The following is a 9952-nucleotide window of genomic DNA, read 5'->3' as shown; positions in this document are numbered from 1 at the left end:
AGGGCAGTGTAAGTTACCATCATTGACTGTTGTCTCTGAGAAGGCAGAAGTAGCACAACCAGCATTTAAAACGGCACACACATTTGCTAGCGGTAACCACCAGTCAACTGTCTTGACCTTTGTTATTCGGCCTTCTATACGCCACCTGGGTTGAACCGTCACAGAGCTGCAGTGCCAGCAGCAGTACTGCCACCCTGCAGACTGCCTGATCCTCTTGCATGACTTGTCCTTGTATGGTGCTGTGTCTTCAGCATGGCACCGCTCCAGCTCTTCAGCAGGCACACATCCACATAATACAAACACATCCAAGTACTGTATACACAAATAACTGGTAGGTTTGACTCCACATTGTCTCCTCCCATCTCTCCCATCTCTCTATCTCTCTCTCTCTCTCTCTGTCTCTCTGTGTGTCTCTCTGTGTCTCTCTGTGGCATGATGCCAGCTCATATCTCTTTGAAACACCCAGCTGCTGCAGCAACGGCTGTGCTCCGATGCTGGGAATTACCTCAGCTTCCAGATGGTAGGTAAAAGTCAAGTTGGAAAGGTACAGAACAATCTTAGGCCTCCGAGGACCACTAAAGGTGTCTTGTAACAAATATCCGTGAGATGTACTGCATTAATTTGCCCTCCGAAATTAGCTCATTCATGGAGATTTTTGGAGCTGTGTGTTGATTATATTACATTAGTATGATCATGGATGCAAGCATTTATCCCTGAAAAATAAGTCTCATCGGTAGACTAAACACTAATAATACATCACGGAGGCGAAGCAGGGCGCCATGTTTGCTTTAGGCCCCATAAAACACCAAGTCAGCCCCTGTGGACTCAAGTGTCAAAAATTGTAATATCACAGCCCTTTAAAACATGTACAAAATAGTGACGATGAGTACTCCAGACACACACACGCACTAATCACTAACAATGTGTATTGACATCATAGCTGTAATTCCGAGGCTGCAGGGATCTGAGCTAATGCTCGACGAGGGAGCATTAAAGCTAAAAGGGATAAGGGAAGTCAGAATGGCTTTGGCATGTCTATGTTTGAAGTTGTTTGAAGCTGTGAAGACGCTGCGACTGTTGCTCGCTGCAGACTTTGGTCGCTCCTGATCAGCCTTTTCACACTTTAGACACTTAGACGACACGGTTGAGTTCATGTATTAGAGCAAACTGCAGCACTGTAATGTCCACAACAAAGAAGTTAATTTACAGGTGTTGTTTCAGAACATAAATAAAACCTATCACTCCCGTTTTTAAGGTCAAGGAACCTGACAATAAAGGCAGAATAAAGCAGCTCAGAGGCAAATATCAGTTTACTGAGCTGTAAACTTCTCCATAAAACTAGACTCGACCTTGTAATCCTAGATCATTTTAAAAGACGCACAGCTCACAGAACCGGCCTTGGCCTGGATTTACACACAGCATCAGATTTGATCTGTTTTATTGGATCCTAGGCAGCGATGCATAAAGGTTGACCTGCTGCACTCAGGTCAGCCTGCAGAGGTGAACTCATCACATCTCGCCACAGAATGGCCCGTTAATGGACATTGACTAAAATATATCTATACATTGCTGACGAGAAAAGCCAAACCAAGTTGCTTTACTATACTATAAAACGTGTTGCTGATTTTGACACAAATGAAGAACGAGCACAACCTGCAAATGCACCTCAAAGTGTGAGTTAAGATATTAATGCACATGTCATTACATTATACCCACTGCTGAGTCATACCTCTCTCTCTCTCTCTCTCTCTCTCTTCCTCTCTCCCTTTCCCCCAACCGGTCCCGTCAAATGGCCGCCCACCAAGATCCAGGTTCTGTCAACGTTTCTGCCTGTTAAAAGTAAGTTTTTCTTTGCCGCTGTCGCATCAAATGCATGCTTTTGGGGGACTTGTTCGGTTTCTGTAAACTGTGGACTAGACCTACTCTATCTGTAAAGCGTACTAAGATAACTTCTGTTTTGATTTGACATTATAAATACAATTTAAATGAATTGAATTGACTTACACAGATGTGGTAAAAGCAACATACCCTCCTGGCCTAACGGCTCTCGTACACTGCTAATAATTACTGCAAACACTGTAGTTACACTTACTGTGATAAGAGTGTGAGCATGTGAGAGTGCTGCAGGGCTTGTTAATATATTTGCAGTTAGTGAGCGGAAATCTTTTGCCAATAAAGTCTGTGCAACACAGAGCCAGCACATGTGTGGTTATGTTGTTGCCCTTTAACTAACTGGCGTGTTACCACTGTAGTGTAGTAATGTTAAGTTGAGGGTGTGGTGTCTACTATCTGTAGTATACAGTATTGTTTGCTGGCAGTCTCTTTACTGTGAATTAATAAACATTCAAACAGTGATGTGTAACCTTGTGTGACCCAGATCTGTTTCTTCTGCCATGTTTGGACAGCAGAGTGAAGATGTGGGCCAAGTCAAGTCATTTTCAAAGTGTGATGGGGGCGTTTGTGTGTGTAAACGTAGTCGACGTACCGTCAATCATTGCACTTCATGGTCACATAAACCCTGAGTGAGGGAGTCGGGAAGGGAGGAGTAGGACGAGCAGAGAACATGTCACACTTCAAACCCAATCACCACCTCATTAAACCCTGTATGTCATTACGCACAGTACACACACTCCCTGCTCATGCATGACAGCACGGGAGAACAACTGTAGAAGCAGAAATGTAATATACATGCAAACGCATTTAGACCCAAGTATGAATAAAAAATATATAATTCAAGATAGAGCTGGGCGATATGAACAAAATTAAATATCACGATATTTTTGACCAAATACATCGATGGCGATATTGTAGGGTTGGCTATTGTATTTCACAAAATATTAACACAATGAGAGTTTTGATAAATAATCACCAATAATGTGGATATAATGACAAGTGCAAAGGCAAATAATAGAACAGCTGGAACAGTCTGGTAAGAAAATGACATCACTTTACTATAATGCAACCTTTAAAACCAGGAAAAGACTACACTTCAAGTCTCATATCACGATATTACAATATCTAAAATTGAACTGTATTCAAGTGTAGGGATGCAGGTTTTAGATTTTTAAAGTGGACTTTTATCCACCCCCAAACATAAAAAGTAGACAAAGCAAACGTTAGTTTACTACTAAAGAACCACTAGCACTGCTTGTTGCACCGGTCACACCGTCTGCACGGTGGAGGACAGGACCAGCAGCACGGTAACTCAAAAAGAAAATAATGTTGATGCAACTTAGAGATGAATTGAACTGAAACTAGCATTGAAATTACAAAGTCTAGAAAATAAAAGTGTGTCAAAAACACTAACTTCAATGTTGCTCAGCCATTCCTTCATCCGCACCAGTTTACACCTCAAAGAGCAGTGTATACATATTATACACATAGAGTGTCAGATCCCATCATTATCACGCTGACCCTTTATTATTCTGGCTGTTATGATGCTCTGTGGATGCTCATATCCAGCCTGAGGCCATTAACCTCTTTTTCACGGAGGGTTTGACCCAGCAGTCCTGCTTCTTTACTTTATGGTGAGAGCAGGGTCTGGTCAGTTGTGGGAAACTCAATCTTCAAATGGAACAAGGAGAGATGAGATTTAATGTTTTTATGTCATTTTTTATTAAGCTTATAGCAGCTTACAGGCAGTGAAATTTAGCAGGAGCACCTGTTTTCAGTGTAGCAGTGTGTTTAATGAGACTTTTTATTTTTTATTTTTTTTAAAGCTTTGATATATTTCATTTGATACGTAATAGCCTACACGGAACTGCCTAAAAAAGCAAACCCTTGTGCGATCAATCATGTAACCGTCTTCAGTTGTCCAATGAGGTGAATGTTCTCAAGCTGTTAATCTTTTCATCTCTAACATCCATCCCTCATGATATGAGCATGCCATGTGTGGAAAAGCAGCCGATAGCAAAAGAGAGCTCTCCACCACTGAGCTATTGAACAAATTAATGAACAAATTTTGGATCTCCAGGCACACACACCCTTTTCTTCCTGCTAAATTGAAGGTTATAGCAGTTCGATAAGACCTGCTCAACTAAAAGCTCAAGGACTGAATTTAACAGTTGAATGTTCGCTCTTTCTCCTCTGACAAATCAAAAAGTGGTGAGCAATTCAGAAGCATCGTCCGTGTTTTAGCTGCTTCTGTCAGACCTTCAAATACAGACCCAGTAGCCTCAGAGGCAGCGTTCAATCAGTGATGATAGACCAGTTTGTTTCTTTTGTGTTACCATCACAAAACTGCAAAATGGACACTCCCTGACCCAGTTAGATGAAAGTTCAGGGGATAACAAAAGTCTTATGATTAAACCCTATGTAGATCATTCAAATTTAAAGGCAAGCCATCTAATATTTGGCAAGATATTTCAGTCGAAAGGAAAGTGATAAACCCACCGACATAGGTATCCCAAGAGCCCTGCTGCTAGCCTGGCTAACAATACACCAAATTCCATTAAAGGTGCTGTAGGTAGGATTGTGAAGATCCAGGACTTAGCCAAAGAATTTGAACATCGACAACTTCTCAGTCCCTCCCCCCTTTCTGCTAAAGCCCAAAACGGTTTCCTAAGCCCCTCCCCCCACAAGGGAGAATGAATGTGTGTGCGTGAGCAGTGATTGACACACAGTTAGACACCCCCCCTGGCCCTGATTGGTGCATCTGAACAGGGAGCTGTGGATTTTTGCAAATCTCACTACAGGCTGTAGGTGGAGCCAGAGGAGCTGGATTTTTATTTTTTAATGACCTGCTTCATGTAGTTCTACTGGAACATAGGGTCAGTTTCAGCAAATATGACAGAAGGTTAGTTTTATAAGTCTTACCTACTGCACCTTTAAATGAACTGAGACATTAGATGGCAGCTCAGTGATATTACTTTTTAAAGAAAAAATCTGTCTGCACTTTGCAGTCTTCTTCTGCTAAAAGTTCAAAACAGATGTCATGAGAAAATACATGTCACTTTAACAGAAGAACTCTCCTGTCAACAACCAAGAAGAATCCTCGATAGATAAATAAACATTGTGTGGTGATCTTATTGGCTGCAAGTGATCAAGTGCAGCACCTTGGAGATTTCCCATGAATATATTTCTTTCTTTTGGGTCCCTCCACTTCAGAATGAAAGTCAAACTGTGCCTCGGGTTTATAAGATACGCCGAACTCCTTCTCTCACTAACACATGCTCTCTCAACTTCTCCTGGGTCGTCTCCTCCAACTCTGCAACAGTAATGCCTACAGCTACATTTCGAATGAAAGAGCAGCTTCATGCATCTAAATGTTGTTCTGTTTCGTTCTACACTTCAGCCACGTTTAGAGGAGTGTTTTACCCATATTTCTTACAATCCAGGCAACCTTAACCTTAACCAAACTGAGTCTAAATCTAAAACACAAGAAAAGGCAAGAAAATGACTTTTATTATGGTTGTCCTGAAGTGTCTGATGATGTTGCTGCCTGTTGTGAGCCGTTGCAGCATTGACACCTCATGATTACTGACGGTGCAATGTGAGACTTTCTTTTCGTGACTGTCTTTTTAGTAAATGGAACACTATGTTCACTCAATTTTGACACTTTGGCAGAGCAAGTCATGTCACGATGTCGATCGTGTTATTCCCACTGTGATCCCTTCCTGCAAGGTCTGTGGACGAGATGGACGGATGTGACTGGATGTGACTTGAAGGGAAAATGTCTCCTATAGAATAAGACACTGTGATAATAAATACATCCAGTGCTTTCTGTGGTTTATAATGCTAACCGCTGTTAATTTAAAAACCTTCATTCTTTCTAACTAACCAGCTGTGTATTTACAGCAAAAGCCAAGGGCAATAACTGCAGACTCAGCTGGGAGCTGCCCAGTATAACCAGTCTCAGATGGAGGTTAAGTGCAATTTTCCGAAATCACTAGAGGACATGTTCTAAACATGACTGTACCCCCCCCCCCAGTGGTGCTCTGAGACCTGGATGTTTATCCTCAAATTCCCAACAACCGCAGCATTTTCGCTGGATATGAATCATTCACATGCTGAATGCTAGTTTTATGTTTTTCAGTAGTGTGAATCACTAAAAGGTATTTCCCCTGGGTGGTGCACTTCAACGTTTCCCAGGAACAAACGTCCACGTTCAAACACGTTATGATGTATCTGCACCACATTATAATCTGTAGGCAGTGGTGGGAGAAGTACTCACATACTTTAAATGAGTAAAAGTAGTAAGAGATACAGCAATGTGCATTAATAATGTCAAGATAAAGTACAGTATTATTAAGTATTATCAGCAAAATGTATCAAAGTATCAAAAGTGTGAATTCCCACTTCATCAAACTGTAATAATACAGGTTTTCTGTACAGCATGGTAGTTTATTATAACTTGATTAAATGCACATTTGTTTACGAAAAGGCACCATGAAAAGGTCAATAAAAAAATTTATGGCATTAAAAATAGAGTTTACACACAGCCTTGAGGTGCCACCTTAGGGCCCTTTCTATTTCAGATAATATCGTGCAATTATTTTGGGCTCCTGTGGGTCTGGGCCCCGGGCAGATGCCATCTTTGCCTTAGTAGAACTTATTTTAAGTTAGTAACACTAATTAATAATAAATATTATTCCTGACATCTGGCAGAGGTAGTCAAACTTTCCAATGACAGTTTCATTTGTTTAAAGTTGACACTGCAGTTCACAGTGTGCCTCAATCTATGTTTGCCACTAATGTCTCTCATACTGATGAATGATGCATTGATATTAAATGTTCCACATTAGGGCCTTTCTGTTTATAGTAAAGTCAATATGTGTATTACCGAGAAGTAGCTTCGGTTGAAGACGCGGAAGAATCCATTCTGTTCATGAATAATAACTTGAGTTTGCAGCAGGAACGAGAGCTCATCATGTTTGATTTTTACATTTAACTTTGTGTTTTGTGTCAGCGACCATTAACTCATGAATGTAACCGCTCACACTGAAGTCATGAGGTTACTAAAGTCCAAACACATTCGGGGTGACTGAGGTTGGGCGCTCTGCATACAGCAGCTGATGCCCTTCATCACTCAGATGGTCTAACTGACTGTCTGAAGCAGGACTCACTGGATTAACCCTTACACACACACACACACACACACACACACACACACACACACACACACACACACACACACACACACACACACACACACACACAGAAGGTGAGGTGGGGTGGGGTGGGAGGCTGTTGCCAAACCACCATGCATGGTTCTGTGGCTTTCTGCCTTTACTGTTAGTGGACCACATAATGCACAGTGATCTTTAGCAGTCTGACTCCTCCTTTACATTTAGCTCAAAAAAGCCAAAGAGCAAATATGCAAAAGAGAGGGAACAAGAGTGCAGCTTTATTTCGTAGGTCCGTTTTCTTGAGGCGTTGTTTCCTGGCCACTTGAGGGCAGCAGAGTTAGCTAAAAAACACACTATTATCACCTTGTCAGTAAGTAAGTAAGTAATGTGACCTGTCCTTTTTGTGTCCACGTGATTAATATTATAATACCTTCACGTTACACATTGTTGATATTAAAGTGTTCATTTGTGCAGATTTAACCTTATTTGTTTCATTTTAATGTTTTTAATTCCCCTTTCTATTTCTATTACATTGTCATCCTATGATATAAATGTGTAATTTCAATATCAAAATTTCTTTTCTTATTGATTTAAAACATTCAATTATGCTCTTAATATCTTTGCAGAATCGAAATTCATTAACTATTTTATTTTAATGTTCCATTCTCTGTATTAATTTTCCTCCTGGGTGAAATGATCATCCGTATATTTGAGCTATTGGCCCATTAAAAAACCTCCTACTACAACAGAATTTGTTTCCCGCGGTGGCACAGGAGGATGGAGCCCTGCGGTGTAAAAATGTTATTAATTTTAGGATAGGAATAAGCGTTTTATTTGATTTGCTCACTAAGGTTTTCATTTATCTTTAAATTGCCACAGTGTGTGTTGAACGTCACATAAATACATAACTACCTATTTGTAGTTTGAAGCTGAAGTTTAGGAAAATATGGTCAGAGACATCGATGTTGACTGTTGGTTACAGACTGGATGTGAACCACAGCACAATTGTATTAACCATAACAATAATCTTTCCCAAATAGTTTATTTGCTATGAGCACAATTTTTCCCAACCTGAACCACATGCAGTTGCCATGCTCAGATATTATAGAAAGACAGGAGTTAGACACCCCCAATGCTACTGTGTAGCACTTACTTAGGTCTCATTTATGACAGAAATTATCTTGTATTGTTTCACTTACACACTTTGAGCTGTTTCTGTGGTAGGATGAACTTCCAATTTTTTTGGGGGGGGATTTTTTTCAGGCCTTTATTTGTATAGGATAGTTAGAGAAGGGGAATGACATGCAGCAAAGGGCCACAGGTCGGAGTCAAACCTGCAGCCGCTGCGTCAAAGAGTAAACCTCTATACCTATGGGCGCCCGCTCTACCAGGTGAGCTAACCAGGCGCCCTGAACTTCCCAGTTTTGATGATGTCTAGTTGTTCCTATAGAGAGTGTTGACAGTTTTTTGACAAAAACATCAGCCAAATGAATGTCATGTAATGTAAACATAGGTGCTTTTTTTTTTAGGTGAGGACAGTCTCAATCTGTGTTGTGATTTCATACACCACTGTGGAGGGTGGGCGGCTGCCGAATTCTGCTTGAGTCGGCCCCGATGGGCACATTTATCATTGGAAATCTTGCATTTGTATGATTTAATGTGTAATTTGTATTGTATACATTTGCAGCTCTGAGTGCAAATTTGTACAACATCTCATCTTCACTTCAAATAGTCGTATGGCCAACAGTGGAAGCTTTTCTTTCTCATTCAAATGGTTTTATACTGTAATCTGCTTTTAATGAACCAATGCTCTTCAAGAAACAAGTTACCAAGTCAAATAAAAGTAAGCACACACACACTCATGAGTTACATAAGAGCTCTGAGTGCTGGTTCACTGCATCAGTTGATCCTTCAAAGAAAGAGAAAAACAAAGAAAGAGAGGATTGGGTTTATTTCTCTTCATTCATCTGTAAAGTTCTCTCTCTCTTTAAAAAAAGCTGAGCTAGCGTTTGGTGTCAGCATGTTTAGGGGTGTGTGTGTGTGTGTGTGTGTGTGTGTGTGTGTGTGTGTGTGTGTGTGTGTGTGTGTGGATCAGATGTCCCCCAGACAATAAGACGCCCTTATTTATAACAGCTGAGAGAGAGAGAGAGAGAGAGAGAGATTGCAATATGTGTCTCTTTACCACTAAGGCACTTTACATTGGACAGAATTTTGGACAAACCTAATCCTACAGAAATGATAAATAATTTGAGTTGGAGACATTAGTTTAACATACCAAAGCAAAAGTACTTCCAAAATACTGTCCTTCTATTATTATATTTTACTCTACGTCCCATCAGTCTTGAGGCCCAGCCACATGTTTATTCAAAGGAATGTACATCATTTTATTCAATTAACAGTTTAACGAAAGAGGGAAAACACCTTTCCGGGCTAACTGACATTTCCTCTAAATAAAGTGCTTTCGAAAATCTGAGTAGTGATCTGTGCTCACAGATATCTGCACAATCCTATAACTGACGCAAATGATGGGCAAAACTCCAAAAAGTAATAAACTGAAGATATCCTTGACCCTCCCTATCATCTTTATTCACAGCTCTTTAGATGAGCTTCAGCTGCGCTCAGCTAAATATTTATTCTGAGTCAGGGCTGCTACGACCATAACATGTGATGACTTCTGAGTGGAGAAGAGTGAGAAGATTAGCGGTTTCCTTGAACCTTGATTTGAATACTGTTCTTTCCGCTTTGTTGTGTAGACCTAAACACTAACAGCTGGTTCCAGAATAGTCCTTATTTGGAGCATTCCAGGTATGAAAGGATTCCTTAGAGCAAGGGTTTTAAAGACACTGTACCTCACAACAGCAACAAAAAACAGAGCAGTAATACAG

Source organism: Sander vitreus, chromosome 24, assembly GCF_031162955.1.
Source record: "Sander vitreus isolate 19-12246 chromosome 24, sanVit1, whole genome shotgun sequence".
Lineage (NCBI taxonomy): Eukaryota > Metazoa > Chordata > Actinopteri > Perciformes > Percidae > Sander > Sander vitreus.
This window is presented reverse-complemented; position numbering follows the sequence as displayed.